This window comes from Odocoileus virginianus, unplaced genomic scaffold, assembly GCF_023699985.2.
Source record: "Odocoileus virginianus isolate 20LAN1187 ecotype Illinois unplaced genomic scaffold, Ovbor_1.2 Unplaced_Scaffold_32, whole genome shotgun sequence".
NCBI classification, from domain to species: domain Eukaryota; kingdom Metazoa; phylum Chordata; class Mammalia; order Artiodactyla; family Cervidae; genus Odocoileus; species Odocoileus virginianus.
This window is the reverse complement of record NW_027224294.1, coordinates 856-12,937: the sequence shown is the minus strand read 5'-3', so window position 1 is coordinate 12,937 and position 12,082 is coordinate 856. Positions and strand designations below refer to the sequence as shown.

Genomic DNA, 12,082 nt, shown 5'->3' with positions numbered 1-12,082 from the left:
TCAGCATATAAAACATTAATAAAGATAGATTCAAATACAATACTACCAATTTATAAGTAGAAATATTTTGGTGTCTTTTTTCCTTACTGACATATATTTAAACTAGTAAGAAGAAGAATAAAATTGGGTGGAATTAGAATAATTAAGCAATTCAAATATACATCCCAAATTGTCTCCACTTTATATTACAAATGAAAAGCATTCTTGGGATACTGATCAAGTTTTAAAAGCATCCCTGTGAGAAAGTACATATTAACTGTATTTCCAGGGTGGCTCAGTTGTTAAAGAATCTGCCTACAGTGCGGGAGACCTGGTTCGATCCCTGAGTTGGGAAGATCCCCTGGAGAAGTGAATGGCTACCCACTCCAGTATGTTGGCCTGGAGAATTTCATGGGGTCACAAGGAGTCAGACACGACCGTGAAACTTTCAATTTTCAATTTCAGTTATCCATTCCATATCATTTCCAAATTTTCCACAACTCTTAATAATTGTGTTGAAAATATTTGTTAGGAATGATTTTTCTCCTTTAAAAATATTTCCACTAGAATTTATATCTAGAAAGAGTAGTGTGCACCAAGTAAAAATAAAAACATAAATTTCTTCATAGATATATCAAAACAGTTTTATTATGTAAATGATCTCTCATTTTTACCTTGTGTGTATACCCTTTTCTGATCTGTTAGAGGATCTGTACCTCAGAATAACAAAATACAGTGAACCAGCTCCACTTTGTTTCCTCATAACTATAATTTTCAGTTTTTAATTAATACTTACAGGAGTATAGGGCTTCCCTGGTGACTCAGATGGTAAAGAATCTGCCTGTAATGCGGGAGACCCAGGTTTGATCCCTGGGTTAGGAAGATCCCTGGAGGAAGGGAATGGCAACCCACTCCAGTATTCTTGCCTAGAGAATTCCCTGGACAGAAGAGCCTGGTGGTCTACAGTCTATGGGGTCACACAGAGTCGGACATGGTTGAATGACCAGCACACACACATAGAAGAGTATGTGTTCATTTTTTCTAAAGATTTATTTTTTCTTGTGAACCATTTTAAAACCTTTATTGAATCTGTTAAAATATTGCTTTTTTAAAAAATATATTTTGTTTTGTTTTGGCTGCATGGCATATGAAGTCTTAGCTCCTCAACATTGGTCGAATCCCCAAACCCTCTGTAACCACTGAACTGTTAGGGAAGTCCCTGTTGTGTTCCTTTTGGATAATTTAAAAATAAAGCTCTTTATCCATTGATCTTTGAAGGTAAGGCAAATTTTGCATAGTACATTATACTGTACTTATGTTCTCTCTTGTCTTTGCTTTGGGACATTTGTGTCCCCGGATTTCTCATTCTATTAATAATTCAGTAGTCTATAACCAGGAATGAAGGAAGATGGATCTTATGAAATGAAGCAACAGACAAAGGATTAATCTCAAAAATAAACAAGCAACTCCTCCAGCTCAACTCCAGAAAAATAAATGACCCAATCCAAAAATGGGCCAAAGAACTAAACAGACATTTCTCCAAGGAAGACATGCAGATGGCTAAAAAACACATGAAAAGATGCTCAACATCACTCATTATCAGAGAAATGCAAATCAAAACCACAATGAGGTACCATTACACGCCAGTCAGGATGGCTGCTATTCAAAAGTCTACAAGCAATAAATGCTGGAGAGGATGTGGAGAAAAGGGAACCCTCTTACACTGTTGGTGGGAATGCAAATTAGTACAGCCACTATGGAAAACAGTGTGGAGATTCCTTAAAAAACTGGAAATAGAACTACCATATGACCCAGCAATCCCACTTCTGGGCATACACACCAAGGAAACCAGATCTAAAAGAGACACGTGCACCCCAATGTTCATCGCAGCACTGTTTATCATAGCCAGGACATGGAAGCAACCTAGATGCCCATCAGCAGACGAATGGATAAGGAAGCTGTGGTACATATACACCATGGAATATTACTCAGCCATTAAAAATAATTCATTTGAATCAGTTCTAATGAGATGGATGAAACTGGAGCCCATTATACAGAGTGAAGTAAGCCAGAAAGATAAAGACCATTACAGTATACTAACACATATATATGGAATTTAGAAAGATGGTAACGATAACCCTATATGCAAAACAGAAAAAGAGTCACAGATGTATAGAACAGACTTTTGGACTCTGTGGGAGAAGGCGAGGGTGGGATGTTTCAAGAGAACAGCATCGAAACATGTATATTCTCTAGGGTGAAACAGATCACCAGCCCAGGTTGGATGCATGAGACAAGTGCTCGGGCCTGGTGCACTGGGAAGACCCAGAGGGATCGGGTGGAGAGGGAGGTGGGAGGGGGGATTGGGATGGGGAGTACATGTAACTCCATGGCTGATTCATGTCAATGTATGACAAAAACCCACTACAATATTGTAAAGTAATTAGCCTCCAACTAATAAAAAATAAAAAATAAGAAAAAAAAAAGACATTAAAAAAAAAAGAAAACATGGGAGAAGAAAACATGAGAATGCATGTAGTGGAAATAGGAAGAAGTGGAAAGACCATTCCTATTGTGGATGGACACCTTGCAGTTGTTCGGGAATGAAATTTAAGTTTTAAGGGCATTGAGCAGGAACACTCTTCATGACTTTGCGTTAACAGATCCACATTCATAGGCAGTAAGTGTCCAACAAATATTTCCTGAGTGAGAGAACTTGTAATAGATACTTCAGTAGATTTTATCTGTGCTTGTGTTAGTCTGCGTATATATTGATATGCATGAATTTATAGTACATTGTCTATTTTTGTATCTTTCAGACTTTTCTGCTCTTTACATTAAATTTTTACTTTAAGACTTTTGAAAATAAAGCTGTCCACTGGTTGAAAATTCCTTGTATACTGAAAAACATTGCAATGGTTTTTATTTTTATTTTTTTTTTACCCAAGGTTATAGAAGCTTTACATTTACTAAGCATGACTACATTAAATTCAATATGAAACAGAATTTTAAAGAATAAAAAACATTAATTAACAAACACTATAATTATCTTGAAAGTAAAAAGACCTCATAACATACTTGTTCCTAGAGGCAATTAAATATTTTAATACTTACCCCATAAGGTGTGTCAAAACTATTAAACTGGAGTTCAGCTTCTTTTCAAATGTTAATTTCTGTTTCTCTTGAAGTAGAGAGTAATGATAAACAGAATAGGAGAAAAAAACACTTGAATTCCTCCTAGGTTTATGGTCTGGGGAATCAGGCATATGTTACCCATGGTGTATAACAATTCATCAAGCATCTACTTATCACCTAATAGGTTTCACACACTACAGACACCATGCCAATCACTGCAGTGAGTGAGGAAACACAGCTGAATAGCTTGTATTCTGGTTGGTACTAGTTACATTGCGTGAGCAGTGACTTATATATTTTCCTAAACCCACTGCTTATGATGAATATCTTTTGACCATGTCTTTATTTTCAAAGTTAGAGCAGAGCATTCAAATATAAATTCTCATGGAAAGGGGAATAACTCTCACTTGTGTGTGGCACATCCCAGCTTACTAGGTGCATTTGAGAATTAAAATTTGTAACCTCACACACAGAGGAAGGCTTGGAAACATGAGACACTGAAAGACTTAGCAGAGTCATATGGAGTTGGAAAGCAGGGGAAAATCTGTGTTTTATGTAGAAAGCCTAGTGCTTTTTCAGTTAATGACATAGAGATATTTTATAGGTGACAAGTTCTAGATGTTAGAAGAGGGGAAACTCATCACAGAGGAAGTGAGCAAGAACTGAAGCACGTGCCGGGCCATAGTGGCAAGGACACACTCCACAGTTCCAGGGACTGCTGTGTTTATGTTCTGAAGAATTCAGACTCTAATGCTTTCATGATTAACAGGTATCATTCTTTGTTCCTTTCTAGGTAGCTCAGGACCCAGGAAGGTATATGTTGCTAAACGGATCTCTTGACATCTCCAAACAATGTGACTAAATTTGCTCCCTTGGGCTCACACAGAATCCACACTAGCAGAGAATACTCTTCATTTTGTTGTTGCTGTTGTTCATTTTCTTGTTCCCTGTGCTGGCCAGTCTGCTCATTGTCATCACCATCTCCCTCAGGCCCACACTTTCAGCTCCCATGTGCTTCTTTCTCACTCACTTGTCCTTCATACATGCCTCCTACACGTCTGTCACCACCCCTAAATTGATCGCTGACCCGCTGCACCAGAGGAGAACCATCTCCTGGACTGGCTGCCTGACTCAGCTCTTTCTGGAACAATTCCTGGGAGGATCAGAGGTTACCATCCTCACTGTCATGGCCTGTGACCGCTACGTGGCCATCTGCAAGCCTCTGCACTACATGACCATCATGCGACAGGGGCTCTGCCAGCTCCTGGTGGTGGTGGTCTGGGTCGCAGGAATCCTGCATGCCACCATGCAGATTCTTTTTCACAGTAGACTTGACCTTCTGTGGTCTCAACATCATTGACCATTTCATGTGTGATTCCTTCTCACTCTTGCATCTTGCTTGCAGCAATACCTACAGGCTTGGAATGGCAGTGGCAGCTAACACCAGGGGCATGTGCTTGCTCATTTTTTCATGCTCTTCCTACATAATCATCCTGAGCTCCCTGAAATCATGGGGGCTTTTTTCATGGCTCTGAAGGAAGGTGCAAAGACCTCTCTAAATGTAGTTCCCACTTTACAGTAGCAGTGTTCTATTTTGTCTGTTGTATATTCACCTGCATGCGTCCTGTGACCACTTACCCTGAGGACAAGCGGCTGACTATATTCTTTGAGGTCTTCACTCCCATGTTAAATCCTATCGTATACACAGTGAGAAACACAGAGGTGAAAAATGCCATGAGGAGTTTGCTAAGAATGATAATGACTTAGGCTGTTCACAATGACAAGAGAAAGATTTATATACATAGGTAAGATTATACCTGTTATAAATTGTGATAGAAAGTAAAAATAAAATTGTAGATCATTGACAGAAAGGGCCAGAAACTAATATTTGTTGATTATTTAATATTGTCTGGATATATTTTAGGCATTTTTTAAGTTTTAATATAATTTCTGAGTGCTCAGCTGCTTCACTCATGTCTGACTCTTTGCGACCCCATGGACTGTAGCCCACCAGGCTCCTCTGTCCATAGGATTCTCCAGGCAAGAACACTGGAGTGGGTTGTCATGCCCTCCTCCAAGGGAATCTTCCTGATCCAGTGATAGAACCAGGGTCTTTTAAGTCTCCTGCTTTGCAGGCAGATTCTTTGCAACTGAGTCACTGGGGAACCCCAATATAATTTCTAGGACGGTTCAATGTTCTTATCCAAAGATTCATGTTAGGAAATGAAATGAGCAACAATAAACCCCTGGTTTGAGAACTGTAGAATGTTTTTCTCAAGAGCCTGACACCTACTGTACTAAATTCATATTTATTACTTGGGCAAAATTGGCTTTTCCACAGGACATTGATCTCAGAAATATTTTTGCCTAGCCTGTAGTAAGGCAAATAAGGGGTAGAAATTCCTAGGTAGATATACAGGGAAGCGACAGTTAGTGAATGACTCACAAATGAAAATTTCTTTTTACTATGATTTTACCAAAAGAAAAAAGAGAGGCCATCACAAAAGGATGAAAGAATAATTCACCATCTGTTTTCTTGGCACAAACAAAAAAAAAAAGCCAGAAGTTTTGAGGTTAGTCTTCATTTGCTCTCTATTCTTGAATATCCTTAGGTGTCTGTGCTATGTTTAGGTGTATAGATAAGAAAATCATCTACAGTCTTAGTGAGTCACTGTCCTTCAAGTAGATGGTGTCAGTAGGTTGCAGCCTTGTCTCACATGTATTAATAGCAGTATATTTCAGCATTGCATTTTTTTCCTTTTTGAAAGTTCAAACTATGCCACTTTACTTTTACAAAAGAACAACACTAACATGGTAACATAATTTTTTTAAGCAAAATCCCCTTCAGTTTTCCTTGCTGTTATTGAAAAAGAGAATTAGTGTTGATCTTCATAAAAGCAAAGTGGCTAAGGTGAACTTTCAGGAAAGTTGGGGATTCCTGCAATACTCCTCTCTGCATCTAGAAGACATCACATCATCTTACATTTTTACATTGTTCTTTATGAATCAGACCTTCTCTAACTACAACACACCAACTCATGTTTCTTCTCACAGATTTTACTGTGTCAAACTCAGTGTTCAACTGGAGCTGTTTCTTCCATAATTTGAGTGCACAGCAGTGGTAGAGCTTTGTACTGGGGTGACTGTGTTTACTAAGATGTACAAGGCTGTCTCCAAGATGGATGAATATATGATGGAAAAAAGAGAGCCTCTTCAACACATTCCCTTACCCCATATACAAAATAAACCTAAAACAGATTAAAGACCTACATGTAGGATTGGTCACTATAATACTCCTAGAGGAAAACTTAGAAAAAAAACACAACCTTAAAATGCTAGCTGATTTGCTCTCAGATTAAAAAGCCATCTAATTCAGGGAATTCCCTGGAGATACAGGGCTTTAGATTCTTCAATTCCACTGCAAAGGTTCTGGGATCTAAGATCCCATGGGCCATGTGCCATGGCCAAAAACAGGAAAAAGGAAAAAGAAAAAAAAAAAGCTGTATAAAGGCTGTATAATTCAGTGGCTTCTTCTTTGGTTGTTGTTTGTTTGTTTTATTTGTGTATAATTGCCTTCCCATGTGTTAGTTTCTGCAGCACAACAAAGTGAATCAGGTATATGTATAGATATATCCCCTCACCCTTGAGCCTCCCTCTCACCCCCTGCCCGATCCCACTGCTCTAGGTCATCACAGAGCACCAATGAACTCCCAAGCTATACAGCTGCAGGAAACAGGTCTTACCTCAAACAATTCTTTGGAGCATCAGAGATCATCCTTCTTGTGGTCTTGGCCTGTGATCACTACATATCCATCTTAAGACCTCTCTGCACTATGTGGTCATCAGGAGACACCACACATTCTGCCTCCTCAAGGGGATGTGTTGGGCAGTGGGTTTCTCCACTGGGTTGGACAGACCCCAGTCACTTTCTGTCTCCCGTTCTGTGACCCCAACATCAGGAATCATGCCACATTTGACATTTCCCCCTGATACAACTTGCCTGCATTGACACTTTTCTTGCTGGTCTCTTAATTGTTTCCAGTAGTGGAACAATCCCTGTGATTAGTTTTGTAATGTGGCTGGTATCCTATGTGGTTATCCTGAGCTCCATGAGGACTCACAGCTCTGGAGGGGGGAAAAAAGACCTTTCTACCTATAGCTTTCACATCACGGCTGTCTTGTTTTCTGTGTCCTGTAATTTTATCTGCAACCAGTAGTTCCTTTTCCCACAGAAAAAACCATAGAAGCTTTCTGTATTCTTGTTACTCCCACGTTAAACCCTATTATCTACACAGTAACAAATATAAAAGTCAAAAATATCATTAGAGTGCTATTAAATGGAATGTGATTTAGGGAAATAAATGACCTAATATGAAGATTTTATTTCTCTCATGATCTTTGCATTTTCATATTTTATTATTATAAATTCCTTCCCACACATATCATCTGATACTAACAGCACCTCTGCAAGGTAGGTACTATGATTATTTTCATTTCACAGATGATGAAGAATAAATTTCAAAAAAGATAGGTAATCTATCCAATTTCAGAGACAAGATTGGTATTCAGATCTGCATCCTTCTAAATACAAAATTTTATCCTTTTCAACCATTTAAAAGGATATCAGAGAAATGACGGATTCTAGTAGGACCTCTCTTGTTTTGTAGTAATTAAAAAGTTTTCCATAGTAATTACATATTTTCATAATGTGCCTGTGTATAGAAGCAATTGGTTCTCAGAATGTTATATGGCCTACTGGTGTCTAAGATGGTGTGGAATATAAAATAGAAAGAAGACACTTACCAATATCCTCTTAATGTATTCTGAGCACAACTGATATTGAAAATTATATTGGATTTATTATTCTCTTGGGAAATATTAGCGATTATAGAAATTATCAAACTTATGGGAAAAAAAGTTGAGATGTTTTCAAATGGTCACAAGAACATTACAAAATTAAAGTTTAATATTTTTATTTACAGAAAAGATGGCAGTTCAGAAAGATTATATAATTAAATCATAAAATATGGAAGTCAGCGTAGGATTAAAAAATTTAATTCCACATCTTCTGATCTTTCATTATACAGAATTCCTGGGACTTGGTATATAATTATGATTTTGTATATAAAAATCTTTTTTATTACATGCCATAGGAAGTGACCCTTCATTAACTTAACAATTATTTGTAAAATTAAATGCAAGTTTCCTCTAAAGCACACAGTAAAATATATTTTTAAAACAGATAGGATGGCTTTATACTTAGTTCCTTTAATCTGAAATCCTCTTTGAAATCTGCTTTAAGAGATTATTTATAAGGAATACACATATTAAAAAAATCATGCTACATTTAACCAAGGAAAGTACTTCTTGAGTAAACAATATACCTATGTTATGTGACTTTATTGCAATTAATTTAAACTATTTTCAAAAATAAATTCTGCTATCAAAATTTAAATGCATAAATATTTCACAGATATGTCTATAATCTTCTTTGTTAGAAAAATCCAGCCTCCTACTATGTGGGTGCCACATACGTAATTAAATAAATCAATATACATCATGATGTGAAAATGTTTAGCAAGCATATTATGTAAGGACAACATGATGATGAGCAACAAAACTAGTGTCAGGACCAGGAGCATGAGCTTTATTTCTTACTCTGCCATCGTGTTTTTCCTTAACCTTAAACAGTTTTCCCTATTTCTATGAGTAATTTACTGAGGTAAATTGCAATGATGTTCCAAAATTTTGTTTTCCTGGCAAAGCCAATGCACTTATCAACATAAATATTGTTATATTTTCTTCTAATTCAATTAGAATTAAAACTAGAAGGCTTATGAGGCCACAGTCCACCTCCCAAAATCTTTCCATTCCTGGTAAACAATTTAAGAGATGTCCTTCTGGAATGAAAAATTCCTTGGATTGGATTAAAACAATATGAGGTCTGCCCTTGAGTGCTTTGTTATGTTGAGAACATATTTCTCTACATATTGGAATGCACGGAGCTGTCATAACAACACTTTGACAGGTATCTGGCTCTTGTTAAATTTATCCCTGAATCTATCAAATGTCTAACTACATCTCTTCTAGTTTCTGATCAACAGTGGTGAGATCCAGTATAAATTTTCCTGCTTCCATTCTAGTTAACCCTTCAAGTTTGATAATCTGTGTGGCTGTCTTTTCAGGGTTCTAAAAAAACTTTCTTTTGGGATTTATATTTTTGAAACAAATTTTTCTGATATAGAGCCAGGAACTCCTCTTTTGATAAATTATTTTCATATACATCCCTTACCTAAATCTGTTCTACTTCCATTCCGTGCTTCTCTAGGCCCTCAGGAGTTTGGCTAGACAGGTGTAGAAATTCTAAAGCAATCTCTCTGCCCAGCATATAGCTATTTAAGTAGAGGCTGTCTGACACTCAATGAACCATTGTGAATGGATTTCAATCTTTACGAGGTTGTGAATAATGACTGTGTCAGTACATGCTAAATCTCTGATCTGATTCTGTCTTTCATTCCAGAGTTGGTAAAAATGTTCAAGACATTTTCACAGTGACACTTCAGAGAAACCCATATCACTTATAGTTCTTTAGATAGTTTCAGACTCTCATTCAAGCTGTCTTTGGCACCTGCCATCACAGGTAGCGTTAAAACACTCTAATTGGAGTGTCCACTTAAGCTAGTGTTGTCCATGTGATTTCAATTCTTTTTTAATCTCTTTTTCATGACACATGCTGCTCACAATTACACATTCTCTGGAGTTAATCAAGAGTTAAGTACAATTTATTTTCCTTCTTATTAACACAAAAATATTTGAACATGGTGTGTGAGTGTGACTCCATATAGGGATACTTCTGAGTGTGACTGAATTACATTTATTTACCAAATAATTTCAAATGCTGATATTTATTTCCTTCAGTAGATAATTGAATTGGGCCTTACAGCAGTGGTAACATAATGTGTCAAACCACTTAAAATAATAAATTTAAGATAAGGGTCCTCACCCAGAATTTAATGGCCTGGCCTCTTATTTCTCCTTGGCAGATGGCAATTTTATTCCCTGTATTTTCTTGTTATAAATTGTGAATATTATTGCCTAATTTTTCTATTTCATATGAATATTAAAGTTAATTTTAAATAAGTGAAATAAACATATTTTCCCATCTCTAAGTATAACAAAATAATAGAATTATTTTCATCATTATCATGTTAATCTAATTCCAGAATTCACACAAGAAACAACTATTTTGAAGAGGTAATGAAAACTTCACCTAAAGTGCTGATATTACAAGAGTGTTCATAGTTAACACTTAAGATATAATTAAAAACAACATTTTATGATGATTTGAATAATGGGTAGATTAAAAAACAAATTATTATAATAGAATTTAAATATAAGGTTTACCCACCTGAATGTTTAATTTATACACTAGTAAATATTCAGTCTTATTATTAAGCTCATATATTTTGAAATACCTAAATTCATAAGTGGTCAACAATTTTTTTTTTTTTTGGTCTCATGTAGACTCAAAGAGGAGTTCAGAATCAAATATAAGTGACATAAAAAAGTAATTCTCAGTTCAGTTTACCTCATGACAAAATTGAGTTGTTGGAAAGGTCTGCTATTGATGGAATACTCTTGAAGTCCTATTAGCCACAGATAAGAAACTTTACAGAAAATGCCCACAATAGGATATGTGATAATGCTTTTAAGGTTCATCAAAAGGTACCATTTATAAACCAACAAAGACACTCATTATAGCTGGGATAGTTGGCATTTTCTTTTTTTTACGTTTCTTTTTTTTTCATTTATTTTTATTAGTTGGAGGCTAATTACTTTACATCATTGCAGTGGTTTTTGTCATACATTGAAATGAATTAGCCATGGATTTAAATGTATTCCCCATCCCGGTCCCCCCTCCCACCTCCCTCTCCACCCGATCAAATCTTGCAAGTTATTTCTTGGTGAGCTAACAGAAATTGGGCATGGACTTATATCAGACACATGTATAGGTGAGACATTTTTCCCAAGGAAATTACATAATCAGAGATTTTCAGATTTAAACTGATCTTACAAATCATGTTATCACCCATATCCTCACCTATCTGACATTACATTGTGTCTTTCTCAGCATAGAGTACATCAAGAAAGACATATTCAAGTACAATGCTACTAATTTATGTGGTGGTGATTTAGTCACTAAGTCATGTCCGACTTCTGCGACCCCAAGGATTATAGCCTGTCAGGCTTCTCTGCCCTTGGGATTCTCCAGGCAAAAATACTGGAGTGGGTTGCCATTTGTAGAAATATTTTGAAGTATTTTCTTCTTTACCAATACTTATTTAATGTGATGTGAACAGCCACCTCCTTGGAAAAGACCCTGATGATGGGAAAGATTGAAGGCAGAAGGAGAAAAGGGCAGTAAGAGAACGAGATAGTTGGATGGCATCACCGACTCAATAGACATGAACTTGGGCAAACTCCAGGAGTTAGTGAGGGACAGGAAGGCCTGACTTGCTGTGGTCCATGGGATTGCATAGTTGGACTTGACTCAGCAACTGAACAACAAAAACATGTATTTAAATTAGTAAGAAGAGTGGAAATATTAATTAGAAGTAAATTAGAATAATTAAACAATTCACATTTGCATCCAAAATTGTCTCCACTTTAAAAAGTGGACTGCACAGTTAAAAAAAAAATTTCTTGAAAACTACATATTATTGAAGCAGATGCACTGTATTCCAATTATACATTTTTTTTTTAACACTATTGAGCATTCCGTGGTAGTGGTGGTGGTTTAATCGCTAAGTCATGCCGACTCTTTCGATCCCGTGGACTGTAGCCTGTCAGGCTCCTCTGTCCATGGAGTTGTCCAGGCAAGAATACTGGAGTGGGTTGTCATTTCCTTCTGCAAGGGATCTTCCCGATCCTTCCTGCATGCAGTGGGGGATGTCAAGGAATCCGACTC

The 12,082-nt window shown here is 36.7% G+C and overlaps 1 pseudogene; it reads left to right on the top strand.

Annotated features, from left to right (window-relative positions):
* The first annotated feature begins 3,950 nt into the window (after nt 1-3,950).
* Nucleotides 3,951-4,881, top strand: LOC110150253 (olfactory receptor 4C3D-like; annotated as a pseudogene).
* The last annotated feature ends 7,201 nt before the right edge of the window (nt 4,882-12,082 follow it).